The sequence below is a fragment of the Sorex fumeus genome, unplaced genomic scaffold (assembly GCF_029834395.1).
Source record: "Sorex fumeus unplaced genomic scaffold, SorFum_2.1 ptg000086l, whole genome shotgun sequence".
Lineage (NCBI taxonomy): Eukaryota > Metazoa > Chordata > Mammalia > Eulipotyphla > Soricidae > Sorex > Sorex fumeus.
In genome coordinates this window covers 27,586,342-27,601,744 of record NW_026606143.1, presented here as the reverse complement: position 1 = coordinate 27,601,744, position 15,403 = coordinate 27,586,342, and the positions used below count along the sequence as shown (strand labels likewise).

The window sequence follows — 15,403 nt, the reverse complement described above, 5'->3', positions numbered from 1 at the left end:
TTTCATGGCTCCAGTATCCCCAGAACCTAAAACTCTTTGACAGTATGCAGGCAAGTATTTAATTACTCAATGATATCCCACGGCAATCCTTATCCTGTAGCCATCTGTGATTAAAGTGACGAAAACTCAAAACTCAGGCTACTTAAGGTGGTCAAAGAGTACTGTTACTAAGCTATAGGTTGGGGACCGCTGGGCTCCGAGCCTGTTCAAGTGAAACCAACACCTCCCACATTTGGCCCCAAAGCCCTTAGTTTCTCTTTAACCCAAATCAACCTCCCATTAACAATTTTAAGCAATCCATACTCTGACAGGGCCATAAGCCCTTCCCAACACCCCGAGTTAAGGCTAACCAGAATACCAGCTAGGCATACTGGGACACAACCTCCCTGCAAACACTCCCAAAATATGAACGACCTATTGTTCAAAAGCGGGGGGGGGGGGGGGGGGATGTTGTACTAAAATAACCAAGTTTTTTCCTCCTCCAAAATTTGCTATTTAACAACTGCTAAGGAAAAAAATGACCATTAAAATTATTGGCATGACTATTCGTATTCCCCTTGATATCATCCAATTCCAGTCTTCTACCAGATGACTTTCCTGAGATCCGTAGAAGCCAACCCAGCCCCATTCCAAGATTTTAGCAACAGATAACCCAAATCAAGGTACAGAGGAAAAACCCTCAAAATCCGAACACAGCAGTGATTTGACATTATCTCTGAAAACAGATTAAATCCAATGTGTAAAAAGCTAGGATAAGGCTGGCGCATCAAAACAGTGAGGAGGGCTTTTGTCTTGCACGTGGCCAACCCAAGTTCCATCCTCAACATACCGCATAGTTCCCAAGTAAAGTCAGGAGTAAATCCTGAGAGCAGCCTGGAGTAAAACATTAGCATCCCTGGCTGTGCATCAAAAAGCCAAAAATAAAAATAATAAGATTCGGGGCCAGAAACACTACAGGCACTTAAGTGCTTAGCTTGCGGTGTAGAACTAGGTTCAATAGGCAGCCCCACATATGATCCCCAAGCACTGAGAATTCACTGAAGCACAATCCTGTGTGCTCACAGATATCCCCCCCCCAAACAGTATACTTGAAGATCTATCTTATTGGTTCTTCCTAGTCCAAATAAAATTTCAAATTCAAAGAAAGTGTTTTGCTTCTAAACTAGGAACAAAAAGTTACACTCAGAACAAAAATTAACTACAAGCCCCACTTCAAGGGTCCTGAAATGGCAATTACTGCTGCTACTCTCCCCTTTTCAACCGCTGCCCCCAACTCAATACACCACCCCCTAAACCAGCCACATAACCCACCTCAAGGCCGCTACCCCAGAGGGAAGTTTCCTCTGCTGAAAATATAAACGGCTGCCTTCAGGTCGTTACTCCAAACTCATCTCCGAGATGGCTCCCTGTGCCCCTCCGTGTCTCGTGCTGCTGTTCAACAAAATGGGCGCCAGGAAGTAAGCCAGTGCGCCTGCGCAGGGCCGCCCACGCAAAGCCGGAAGTGCGCCTGCAAAATGGCGGCCCTTTTGCTACATCTCCCTGCCAAACTGATACAAAATGGCGGGCTCAGATGCAGCAGAGTGCCCAAGTCTACATACAGGCCACCTACAATCCCCATTGCTGTGCCCCCCATCTCCTCCACTCCTCAAATGATGGCAACCAAACCTAAAACCAAACCAGGCCCCACCAATCGGAGCTGTGGCTCAGATTCTGAGAACATGCTTCTCCAACACGAGGCACTCACTGGACACCAGCCAGCGCCCCCAAAAAATAATAATAGTAATAAAAAATGGGTAAAAAATGAAAAAAACCCCACTAGGTTCAATGAACCTGATAATTCCTGCTTTTCTTTTCACTTAGGATCCTACACGGTATTGTTAAATGGTGGTAGCTTATTTTCCTTAAGATATTTAAAGGGGGGTTTCCTTTCATGGCTCCAGTATCCCCAGAACCTAAAACTCTTTGACACTTAGTACGCAGGCAAGTGTTTAATTACTCAATGATACTCCACGGCAATCCTTATCCTGTAGCCATCTGTGATTAAAGTGACGAAAACTCAAAACTCAGGCTACTTAAGGTGGTCAAAGAGTACTGTTACTAAGCTATAGGTTGGGGACCGCTGGGCTCCGAGCCTGTTCAAGTGAAACCAACACCTCCCACATTTGGCCCCAAAGCCCTTGGTTTCTCTTTAATCCAAATCAACCTCCCATTAACAATTTTAAGCAATCCATACTCTGCAGGGCCATAAGCCCTTCCCAACACCCCGAGTTAAGGCTAACCAGAATACCAGCTAGGCATACTGGGACACAACCTCCCTGCAAACACTCCCAAAATATGAACGACCTATTGTTCAAAAGGGGGGGTGGTACTAAAATAACCAAGTTTTTTCCTCCTTCAAAATTTGCTCTTTAACAACTGCTAAGAAAAAAATGATCATTAAAATTTTTGGCATGACTATTCGTGTTCCCTTTGTATCCAATTCCAGGATTCTTTCTACCAGATGACCGTTCTGAGATCATCCATGGAATCCAAGCCAACCCCATTCCAAGATTTTAGCAACAGATAACCCAAATCAAGGTACAGAGGAAAAACCCTCAAAATCCGAACACAGCAGTGATTTGCCATTATCTTTGAAAAAAGATTAAGTCCAATGTGTAAAAAGCTTGGACTGGTGTATCAATACAGTGGGGAGGCTTTTGTCTTGCATGTGGCCAACCCAGGTTCCATCCTCATAATACCGCATAGTTCCCAAGCAAAGTCAGGAGTAAATCCTAAGCGCAGCCTGGAGTGACCCATAAGCATCCCTAGTATGAGCCAAGAAGCCAAAAATGAAATAATAAGATTCGGGGCCAGAAACACTACAGGCACTTAGGTGCTTACCTTGCGGTGCAGAACTAGGTTCAATCGGCAGACTCACATATGATCCCCAAGCACCGAGAATTCACAGAATCACCGCCCTGTGTGCTCACAGATCTCCCCCAAAACTAACAGTATACCTGAGGATCTATCTTGTTGGTTCTTCCCAGTCCAAAAAAATTTTCAAATTCAAAGGAAGTGTTTTGCTTTTAAACTAGGAACAAAAAGTTACACTCAGAACAAAAATTAACTACAAGCCCCACTTCAAGGTTCCTGAAATGGCAGTTATCGCTGTTACTCTCCCCTTTTCAACCGCCACCCCCACACCCCAATACACCACCCTGTAAACCAGACACACACACACCTCACGGCCGCTGTCTCAGCGGGAAGTTTCCTCTGCCGAAAATGTAAATGGCTGCCCTCAGGTCTTCACTCCACACTCATCTCCGAGACGGCTTCCCGTCCCTTCCCTGTCTTTCGCCTCTCTTCGATAAAATGGCGCCAGGAAGTAAGCCAGTGCGCAAGCGCGGAGCTGCCCACGCAACGCAAAGAAAAGGCGCATTCCAGAAGTGCGCCTGCGAAATGGCGGCCCTTTTGCTACATCTCCCCGCCAAACTGATACAAAATGGCCAGCTCGGATGCAGTGGAGTGCCCAAATCTACATACAGGCCACATTCAATCCTGAATGCTGTGTGCCCATCTTCACCACTCCTCAGAAGACAGCAACCAAACCAAAAACCAAACCAGGCCCTGCCAGTCTAAGCTGTGGCTCAGAGTCTGAAAACACACTTCTCCAACACAAGGCACTCACTGGACTCCAGCCAGTGCCCCCCGAAAAAATAATAATAGAAATAAAAATAAAACTGATACGCTGAAAAAAGAACCACCAGGTACCAAAAACCTGATAATCCCTACTTTCCTTTTTCTGTTTAGTATCCTACGTGGCACTAATAAATAGTGGTAGCTTATATTCCTTAGGGTATTTAAAGGAGGGTTTCCTTTCATGGCTCCAGTATCTACAGAACCTAAAACTATTTGACACCTAATAAGCACGTGTTTGTTTAATTCCTCAATGATACCCCTTGGCTATCCATATCCTGTAGCCATCCGTGATTAAAGTGAGGGAAACTCAAAATTCAAGAGGGTACATAAAGTGGTCAAAGAGAACTGTTACTAACCCGTGGGTTGAGAACCACTGCACTCCGAGCCTGTTCAAGTGAAACCACCACCTCCCTTATTTGGCCCCACTGCATTTAATTTCTCTTTAACCCAAAACCACTGCCCATTTAACCCAAACCCACACCAAATTTAAGCAATCAATACTCCTATGGGTGCATAAGATCTTCCCAGCATCCCAAGGTAAGACTAAGCAGAACACCAGCTAGGAATACTGGGACACCACCTCCCTGCAAACACTCCCAAATTATGCAGGACCTATTGTTGAAAAGCGGGGGGGGGGGGGGGAACTGCTGTTACTCTCCCCTTTTCAACCGCCGCCCCCACACCCCAATACACCACCCCCAAAACCAGCCACACACCCACCTCAACGCCGCTATCCCAGCGGGAAGTTTCCTCTGCTGAAAATATAAATGGCTGCCTTCAGGTCGTTACTCCACGCTCATCTCCGAGATGGCTCCCTGTGCCCCTCAGTGTCTCGCGCTGCTGTTCAACAAAATGGGCGCCAGGAAGTAAGCCAGTGCACATGCGCAGGGCCGTCCACGCAAAGCATTCAAAAGAAAAGGCGCATTCCGGAAGTGCGCCTGCAAAATGGCGGCCCTTTTGCTACATCTCCCTGCCAAAATGATACAAAATGGCGGGTTCGGATGCAGCAGAGTGCCCAAGTCTACATACAGGCCACCTACAATCCCGATTGCTGTGCCCCCATCTCCTTCACTCCTCAAATGATGGCAACCAAACCTAAAACCAAACCAGGCCCCACCAATCGGAGCTGTGGCTCAGAGTCTGAGAACACGCTTCTCCAACACCAGGCACTCACTGGACACCAGCCAGCGCCCCCAAAAAATAATAATAGTAATAAAAAATGGGTAAAAAATGAAAAAAAACCCCACTAGGTTCAATGAACCTGATAATTCCTGCTTTTCTTTTCACTTAGGATCCTACACGGTATTGTTAAATGGTGGTAGCTTATTTTCCTTAAGATATTTAAAGGGGGGTTTCCTTTCATGGCTCCAGTATCCCCAGAACCTAAAACTTTTTGACACTTAGTACGCAGGCAAGTGTTTACTTACTCAATGATACTCCACGGCAATCCTTATCCTGTAGCCATCTGTGATTAAAGTGACGAAAACTCAAAACTCAGGCTACTTAAGGTGGTCAAAGAGTACTGTTACTAAGCTATAGGTTGGGGACCGCTGGGCTCCGAGCCTGTTCAAGTGAAACCAACACCTCCCACATTTGGCCCCAAAGCCCTTGGTTTCTCTTTAATCCAAATCAACCTCCCATTAACAATTTTAAGCAATCCATACTCTGACAGGGCCATAAGCCCTTCCCAACACCCCGAGTTAAGGCTAACCAGAATACCAGCTAGGCATACTGGGACACAACCTCCCTGCAAACACTCCCAAAATATGAACGACCTATTGTTCAAAAGCGGGGGGGGGGGGGGGGGATGTTGTACTAAAATAACCAAGTTTTTTCCTCCTCCAAAATTTGCTATTTAACAACTGCTAAGGAAAAAAATGACCATTAAAATTATTGGCATGACTATTCGTATTCCCCTTGATATCATCCAATTCCAGTCTTCTACCAGATGACTTTCCTGAGATCCGTAGAAGCCAACCCAGCCCCATTCCAAGATTTTAGCAACAGATAACCCAAATCAAGGTACAGAGGAAAAACCCTCAAAATCCGAACACAGCAGTGATTTGACATTATCTCTGAAAACAGATTAAATCCAATGTGTAAAAAGCTAGGATAAGGCTGGCGCATCAAAACAGTGAGGAGGGCTTTTGTCTTGCACGTGGCCAACCCAAGTTCCATCCTCAACATAACCGCATAGTTCCCAAGCAAAGTCAGGAGTAAATCCTGAGAGCAGCCTGGAGTAAATCCTGAGCGCAGCCAGGAGTAACCCATGAGTATCCCGTATACCTGGTTGTGCATCAAAAAGCCAAAAACAAAAATAATAAGATTCGGGGCCAGAAACACTACAGACACTTAGGTGCTTACCTTGCGGTGCAGAACTAGGTTCAATCGGCAGACTCACATATGATCCCCAAGCACCAAGAATTCACAGAATCACCGCCCTGTGTGCTCACAGATCTCCCCCAAAACTAACAGTATACCTGAAGATCTATCTTGTTGGTTCTTCCCAGTCAAAATAAAATTTCAAAATCAAAGAACGTGTTCTGCTTTTAAACTAGGAACAAAAAGTTACACTCAGAACAAAAATTAACTATAAGCCCCACTTCAAGGTCCTGAAATGGCAGTTATCGCTATTACTCTCCCCTTTTCAACCGCTGCCCCCAACTCAATACACCATCCCCTAAACCAGCCACACACCCACCTCAACGCCGCTATCCCAGCGGGAAGTTTCCTCTGCTGAAAATATAAACGGCTGCCTTCAGGTCGTTACTCCACGCTCATCTCCGAGATGGCTCCCTGTGCCCCTCAGTGTCTCGCGCTGCTGTTCAACAAAATGGGCGCCAGGAAGTAAGCCAGTGCGCATGTGCAGGGCCATCCACGCAAAGCATTCTAAAGAAAAGGCGCATTCCGGAAATGCGCCTGCAAAATGGCGGCCCTTTTGCTACATCTCCCTGCCAAACTGATACAAAATGGCGGGCTCGGATGCAGCAGAGTGCCCAAGTCAATATACAGGCCACCTTCAATCCCGATTGCTGTGCCTCCATCTCCTCTATTCCTCAAATGACAGCAACCAAACCAAAAACCAAACAAGGCCCGCCCAGTCAGAGCTGTGGCTCAGAGTCTGAGAACGCTTCTCCAACACGAGGCACTCACTGGACCTCAGCCAGCGCCCCCCCATAAAAAATAATAGAAATAAAAATAAAATGGATAAAATGCAAAAAGCCCCACAGGGTGCCAAGAACCTGATATTCCCTACTTTGTTTTTTCCTGTTTCGTATCCTTTGTGGCAGTATTAAATGGTGGTAGATTATTTTCCATAGCATATTTAAAGCGAGGGTTTCCTTGCATTGACTCTGGTATCCCCAGAACCTAGAATGGTTTCGCACCTAATACACATGTAAAAAATATTTTTTCAATCATTCAATTATCCTCAAAGCCATCCTTGTCCTGTAGTCATGCGTTATTAAAGCAATGAAAACACAAAACTCAAGGTAAGGAAGATGGTCAAGTGCAGTACTGTTACCAAGCCGTGGTTTGGGGACAGCTGGGCTCCAGGGCCTTCTCAGTAAAACTGTCACCTCCCATATTTGGGCCCACTGCCTTCATTTCTCTTCAAACCCAAACCCACCTTTTGCTGCATACCAAATTTGAGTAATCCATGCTCTGACCTAGACTGAAGTCCTTCCAGTACCCAGAGGAAAGACTGCAGAACAACAGCTACAAGCACAGTGGGGACCCTGCACAAACCCACACAAATTGAAATGCAGGCCTCACTGTTCACAAGCAGGTATGGGGGTACTGAAACATCTAAGTTTTATCTTCTTTAATTTTGCGATTTTCCCTCCTTTAAAAATTTCCAATTGTCTAAGAAAAAATGACCACTAAAATTATCAGCATGACTATTCAGGTTCCCACCAATATTGCCCAATTCCAGTCTTATAATAATGACGCTTCTGAGATCAACCATGTAAGCTAAGCAAACTTTTTCCAAGATGCAGTCCCAGATAACATAAATCAAGGTAGAGCGTTCGAACCTGAAATTCCCCATAGAGCAGCGATTAGCCAAATTTTTAGAGTTTCGGGAGAAGCATAAATTCTATGTGTATAAAGCTCAGATAGGGCCAGAGCAATAGTACAGCAGGGAGGGCTTTTGCCTTGCATATGGCCAGCTGGGTTCAATCCTCGGCATCAATAGGGTTCTCCATGCAATGCCCAGAGTAATTCCTGAGTGACATTCAGCAGTAACCCCTGAGAATTGCAGAGTGTGGTCCAAAAGAACAAAAATTAAGAACTGGGACAAAAATTATATAGGGGTGGGGCTAGAGTGATAGCACAGTGGGTAGGACATCTGTTGCCTTGCACGCTGCCCAACCCAAGTTCAATTCCCAGCATCCCATATGGTCCCCCGAGCACAGCCAGGAGTAATTCCTGAGTGCATGAACCAGGAGTAACCCCTGTGTATCACTGGGTGTGACCCAAAAAGCAAATAAATAAATAAATATTAAAAAATAATTATATAGGGGTTTAGGCACTGAAGCTGAAGACCTGGGTTCGATCAGCGACCCCACATATGATCCCCGAGTTCCTCAGAAATGATCCAAGCACTGCTGGGTGAGCTCATGCCCCTCTCCCAAAAGATAACAGTATATCCAGAGATCTACTTTGTGTGATTTTTCTTAGTTCACATAAAATTTCAAATTCTGAAAAAGATTTCTGCTTTTAAACTAGCAGCAACATACACATACCCATAGCAAAAACCAACGACCTCCGCCTCTTTAACGTTCCTGAAATGGCAGTTAGCGCTGTTACTCTCCCCTTTTCAACTGCCGCCCCACACCCCAATACACCACCCCCTTAAAACAGCCACAACACCCATCTCAATGCCGCTATCCCAGCCGAAGTTTCCTCTACTGAAATTATAAATGGCTGCCTTCAGGTCTTTACTCCACGCTCAACTCCGAGACCGCTCCCCATCCCCTCCACGTCTCGCACCTCTCTTCGATAAAATGGGCGCCAGGAAGTAAGCCAGTGCGCAAGCGCGGAGCTGCCCACGCAACGCAAAGAAAAGGCGCATTCCAGAAGTGCGCCTGCAAAATGGCGGCCCTTTTGCTACATCTCCTCGCCAAACTGATACAAAATGGTGGGCTCGGATGCAGTGGAGTGCCCAAGTCTACATACAGGCCACTTTCAATCCTGACTGCTGTGTCCCCATCTCCGCCACTCCTCAAATGACGGCAACCAAACCAAAAACCAAACCAGGCCCGGCAATCGGAGCTGTTGCTCAGAGTCTGAGAACATGCTTCTCCAACACGAGGCACTCGCTGGACTCCGGGCCAGCACCCCCGAAAAAAATGACGGTAATAAAAATCAAACGGGTAAGATGCAAAAAGTCCCACCGGGTGCCAAGAACCTGATAATCTCTACATTTTCTGTATAGTATCCTACAGTGGCATTATTAAATAGTGGTAACTTATTTTCCTTAGCATATTTAAAGTGGGGGAAGTTACTTTCATTGACTGTGGAATCCCCAGAACCTAGTTTTGTTTGATACCTAATATGCACTTAAGTGTTTCCTGAATTATTCAATTGTATCCCCAGAGCTATCAGTGTCCTGTAGCCATCTGTTATTAAAGTGATGAAAACTCAAAACTCGGAGATGAGATATGATGGTCAACTAGTACTGTTACCAAGCTGAGGGTTGGGGACCGCTAGACCCCAGAGCCTGTTCCAGTGAATGAGCCACCTCCCACACTTGGCAGGCTGCCTATAATTTCTCTTTAACTCGAACCCACCGCCCGCCAGCATACCTAATTTGAGCAAGCCACACTCCGACAGACTGAAGCCCTCCCAGAACACAGAGGAAAGGCTTTGCAAAAAAACAGCTACCAGCATTCCTGGGACCCAACTCAAAATTAAAATGCAAGCCCCACTATTCAAAAACGTGGGGCACTAAAACAAGTTTTTTACCTTAACTTTTTTTAAATGACCATTAAAATTATTGGCATGACTATTCATATTCCCCTAGATGCCCAATTCCAGTCTTACACCAGATGAGCCTCTTAGATCATCCATGAACGCCAAGTCAGCCCTGTTCCAAGATTTTAGCCCCGGATAACCCAAATCAAGGTAGAAAGGTTAAACCCTGAAATTCTTAGTAGAGGATTGATTAGCCAAAAGTTTATCTCCAAGAGAAGATTAAATCCAATCTGTAAAACACTTTGCATAGGGCCACATTTGGTAGTACAGCGGGAAGGGCCTTTTGACTTGCACACAACCGACCTCGGATCCATACCCGGAATGGGTTGCCCGAACAGTGCCAGGAGTTGATTCCTGAGCACAGAACCAGGAGTAAACACTGAGCATTGCCCGGTGTAATCAAAAAGCCAAAGTAATAATAAGGGCTGGGGCAAGAAACAGTACAGGAGTTTTGGTGCCTGCCTTGCACGCAGCTGACCTGGGTCTGATTTGCAACCCCACATATGATCCCCGAGTTCCCCAGAAATGATCCAAGCACTGCTGGGTGTGCTCATGCCCCTCCTAAAAAGATAATGGTATATCTAGGGATCTACCTTGTGTGATTTTTCTTAGTCCACATAAAATTTCGAATTTTGAAAAAGCGTTCTGCTTTTAAACTAGCAGCAACATACACCCACAGCAAAAACCAACTACCTGCGTCTTTTCAACATTCCTGAAATGGTGTTATCGCTGTCACTCTCCCCTTTTCAAGAGCCCCCAAATCAATACACCACCCCCGAAACAAGCCACACACCCACCTCAAGGCCGCTACCAAAGCGAGAAGTTTCCTGTACTGAAAATATAAATGGCTGCCTTCAGGTCTTTATTCCACACTCATCTCCGAGACGGCTACCCGTCCCTTCCCTGACTCGCACCTCTCTTCGATAAAATGGGCGCCAGGAAGTACACCAGTGCGCATGCGCAGGGCCGCCCACACAAAGCCTTCAAAGAAAAGGCGCATTCCGGAAGTGCGCTGCGAAATGGGGGGCCTTTTGCTACTCGCCCCGCCGAACTGATACAAAATGGCGGGTTTGGATGCAGCAGAGTGCTCAAGTCTACATAAAGGTCACCTTCAATCCCGACTGCTGTGCCTCCATCTCCGCCACTCCTCAAATGACAGTAACCAAACCAAAAACCAAACCAGGCCCCACCAGTCGGAGCTGTGGCTCAGAGTCTGAGAACACGCTTCTCCAACACGAGGCACTTGCTAGACTCCAGCCAGCGCCCCCTGAAAAAAAAATGATAGTAATAAAAATAAAACGGATAAGATGCAAGAAGCCCCACCGGGTGCCAAGAACCTGATAATCCCTACTTTTCTTTTTCTGTTTAGTATCCTACAGTGGCATTATTAAATGGGCTAGCTTATTTTCCTTACCATATTTAAAGGGGGGTTTCCTTTCATTGACTGTGGTATCCCCAGAACCTAGAACTGTTTGATACGCACTTAAGTGTTCATTGACTTATTTAATTATATCCCCACAGCCTTCCATGTTATGTATCCGTCTGAGGTTAAAGTGATGAAAACTCAGAGGCGAGATAAGATGGTCAAGGACACTACTCTTACTAAACCGTGGGCAGGGGACCACTAGACGCCAGAGCTTGTCCAGTGAAACCGCCACCTTTCACACTTGGCTCCGCTACCTTTCATTTCTTGTCAACCCAAACCCACCACCCGCTAGTGTACCAAATTTGAACAATCCATGCTCACATAGGGACCGAAGCCGTCCCAGCACCCAAAGGAAAGCCTTTGCAGAACACCAGCTACAGGCATTCTGGGGACCCTATGCAAACCCGCACAAATTACAACACATGCCCCACTGTTCAAATGAGGGAGGGACTAACACAATCAAGTTTTCTCCTTTAAAAATTGCTATTTAACAACTTCTAAGAGAAAAATGACCATTAAAATTATTGGCATGAGTATTCATGTTCCCCTCGATATTGTCCAATTCTAGACTTATACCAGATGACCCTTTTAAAATCATCCCTAGTACCCATGCCAGCTCCGTTCCAATATTTTAACCCCAGAAAACCCAAATCAAGGTAGAGATGTGAAATCCTGAAATTCCCAGTAAAACAATTAGCCAATTTTTTTTCTTGATTAAATTCAATGCCTAAAACCTCACATAGGCCAGAGCAGTAGGACAGCAGGGAGGCCTTTTGCCTTGTAGCAGTCAACCCGGGTTCAATCCTTGGCATCCCATATGGTCCCCTGAGCATTGCCAGGATGATTCCTGACTATAGAGCCAGGAATAACCCCTGACCATTTCCCAGTGTGACCCAAAAAGCCAAAAATAAATAAATAAAAATGAAAAGCTCTCAGACCAGGCTCCGACTTTTGCTAATTTAATCCTGCCTGTCTTATCTGCCTTTTTTACAAAATAGGAAAGAGTATGAAGGACAACTGGTACCAGATTATATATTTAATAACCTATATCAGGAAAAATTCAGAAAACTATTAAGTTAAAAATATTTTTAAATTCTTGTCTTTCCCGGGCTGGAGATAGCATAGCAGGTAGGGTGTTTGCCTTGCACGCGGCCGACCAGGGTTTGATTCCCAGCATCCCACATGGTCCCCTGAGCACCACCAGGAGTAACTCCTGTGGGAAGAATGGTTCCATGCTGATCTGCTGAATGTATGAATCAAAAATTCTCACAGAGTTCAATTTTTAAACCTTAACAAATATTTGCAGTCCCATTATTTACTATTTCTCATTATTTCCCCAAGTTAATCAGCATTAAAGAAGCCAGTTGGCATCCTTCAAGACTAGAAACCTAGTCTAAGCACCTAATGTGTTGTAATAATTTAAAATGAGAATTAAACCACGTAAAGATCACTGCATTATGAAAAAGTTGAAATTTCCTACTCATGTCTCTACTAAGAATTACAGAAATATGAATGCATGTCTCAGCTGTTCAAAAAACATTTTCAAATTAGTCTGTACAGATTAAAGCATCCTGTTCCCTAGATGTGGAGGGGAGGCATTAAAAGGAGGGAACTGGTCTTCAAGGCATTTTCTAAATGATCAATTCAGCAGATTAACTCAATAAAACATCAATTCGGAGAATATTTGGAAAGTAGGAAATACAAGCTCAAATGTAAGGTGTTAAATAAATATTCTGAGTTTGCGGTGGGTGTGGGGAAGGAGCCTTGGGCGACCTAAAAAAAAACTGAAAAGCAAAGCAGTCCAGTAACGTTAAATTTGAATTAAAGAATACCGTTATTTAAATAAGCAGTTAGCAGTTCGGAGGAAGAAGGCCAAGTACCGTGCCCATTCTCTCTCTAGCTGATCTCGAGCCTCTGGCTTCGCTATTCCACACTTATTTCGTAGACTTAAAATATAGGAATCAAAGAGGCAGCAACAGTTAGCCACGACAGCGTTAACCGCTCCGGTGGAGAGAATTGCAAAAGGATCGCCTTGCGATTTCCCACCACTTTACCGCTCGAGATGATTTTCACGTATGACCTCATGTAGTCCTCACTCACTACCCGGGGATGTGGCTATTGCCGACCCGATCTCCGCGATCCGCCAGCCCCAAGCTCAACGAGGGATTTTCTCGGGTACCCACCCGCCCGGGCACCGATCTTCCGCTTCCACGTTTTTTGATTTCCCCGCATTTCGCAGCGGCGATTTCGGGGCATAAACAGCATTTGGGGAAAGGAAGGGACGGGTTCTTGGGGTGCGGGGGGGGGGGGGGAATAATCATGGTACCTGCAGCTAAGCGCTGCAAAAAATGGCTGAATTATGCTTCTTCCTCCCGCCGCCCCCCGCCCCGGCAAAAAAAAAAATTCATTTTCCAACAATTTAAGTGCACTCCGCGCAAAATTAGGTCCCGGCGTCAAGCGAGGGTGGCAAGTCAGGGTCCGGGGCAGAAAAGGCTGGCGACTCCGTGGCCGAGCCGGGGCCGCGGCCGGCTCCCGGGTGGCCGCAAGGCCGGAGGACCAGGGGCGGGCTACATACCTCGGGGGTCTGTCCAGCTCTAGTGGACGGCAGTCTGCATGAGGGACAGGCGGGCCGCCGGGCCGGGCGATGGGCGATCGGGCGCCGGAACGGCACTCGGCAGGGCTTCCTCGAACGTGAAAGCTACTGGCGGCCGCTCCCGGGCCGCGCCGGGCAGCTGCGGCGAGGGGCGAGCGTCGGAGCCGGCGGACCCCTCACAGTCGGTCCTGGAGGGGGGGTGGGAAGGGGGAGGGAGAAGACAGCGCTGAGTGGCGAGCCGACACGGGTCGGGCGATTGCGGCGCGGCGTCGGGGCCGGGGCCGGCCTGGCACACGCCGGGAGCTTCGCGGCGGCCCGCGGCAGCTCCGCGCCCGGATACCTACTCCGACGACGACGACGCGCGCGCGGGGGAGCGGGCTAAGGGGGGCGCGGGCCGCGGCCAAAGCGCCGGCGCTGGCGGCGGCAGCGGCGGCGTCGACGACGGCGTCTCCGGGCTTCTGCCCCAAGCGCGCCGAGCCTCGGGATCACCCACGCCGGGGGTGGAGGAAGGCGGGAAAGGGGCGGGCGAGGGGGCGGAGCCTGCGGGGCCACGAGCCAGGGGCCGCTCCGGGCCGCGCGCCCCCTGTGGGCCGCGGGAGCCGCCCGGGGCCCGCCCAGGAGGAGGGGCCGGCCAGTAGGGGGCTCCGTGCGCCGCCGTCGCGCCGCGGAAACGGGCCACGCGGGCAGCGGGGTGGCGGGGAGGGGGAGTGTCGACGGCCGGGAGGCCGGCAGCCGGGCCGCGGGCCCACAACGGGCCCCCGCGGCCCCCGCCGGCGCCTCCAGGGGGCCGGCCCGAGGCCGGCGGCCCAGAGGGTGTTTACCTTCCCCCTGGTTGAGCGCCAGTGCCGCCATCTTTCAGCCAGCCGCGTCACTTCCGGCGCCGGGGGAGCGGGAGCGGGTGTGGGAGCGGGGTGGGGGCAGGGCCGCCCCACGCCCGCGGGGGCCCCCACATTCTGTCTGGCCGCGCCAGCGGGCCCCGCCAAGGGACCGAGACAACCTGGCGCGGGGGGCCGCGGGGCCCGGGCCGCCGCGGCTTCCTGTGCGGCGTCGCCGTCGGGGCTCAACGCTGAACCGCGCTGGGCACCCCCACCCCCTTGCAGGTCTCTAACTGCGCGAACGGTGGGCTCGAGCCCCTGCGGCGCGCCCATTCTCTACAAATTGTTAGGAAGCCAGGGGAAAAAATACCTCTCTCTTTTTTCTTTCCATCCACGTTGGGGGCGGGAAACCAGGACGACGTGGAGAGGGAGCTTTTTTGCTCTAGCTACCTGTAGTATAAAAGTGTCTAAATGTGCGCCAAATGACATCATTCGTGCAAGGTAACTTGCAGGGGATTATTGCGTCATAGCCCTGGGTATATTGCACAACGGTTACGTTTCAGAAACCAATCTCCCAGAGGGTGGGGAGAAATTCATAGAAAACGGCATGTCTGCACCACACGGAGAAATGCCCGATCTAAACCGCTTCGCTTTCTCTTTGCGTCAAATAAGAGCGCAAGGACGAACACTCCCGCGGCAGTGATTTGGGGGGCGGGGGGGCTCGTTTTTGACAAATCGACAATACAATTCTAGCCACTGCTTTTTTGGTGGAAGAATATAAAACTACACTAGAGGACTATTTAGTAAATGTACTGCGAAACCTCTTTGTGGGAAAAGTGCACACGATAGAAATTCACAATTGGAGACCGGTGGGACTCTAACCTTAAATGAAGTCGTGCATTGCCTATTTCTCAT

At 48.3% G+C, this 15,403-nt stretch overlaps 1 protein-coding gene across 1 annotated transcript in view; it reads right to left on the bottom strand.

Annotated features, from left to right (window-relative positions):
- Nucleotides 1-14,927, bottom strand: part of KLHL15 (kelch like family member 15) — a 55,481-nt gene extending 40,554 nt beyond the window's left edge. The window contains exons 1-2 of the mRNA XM_056131210.1: nucleotides 14,859-14,927; nucleotides 13,656-13,861 (exon numbers count right to left, since the gene is read on the bottom strand). The gene's annotated coding sequence lies outside the window, so the exon portion shown is untranslated. The remainder of the gene's footprint in view (nucleotides 1-13,655; nucleotides 13,862-14,858) is intronic.
- Nucleotides 14,928-15,403: the final 476 nt, after the last annotated feature.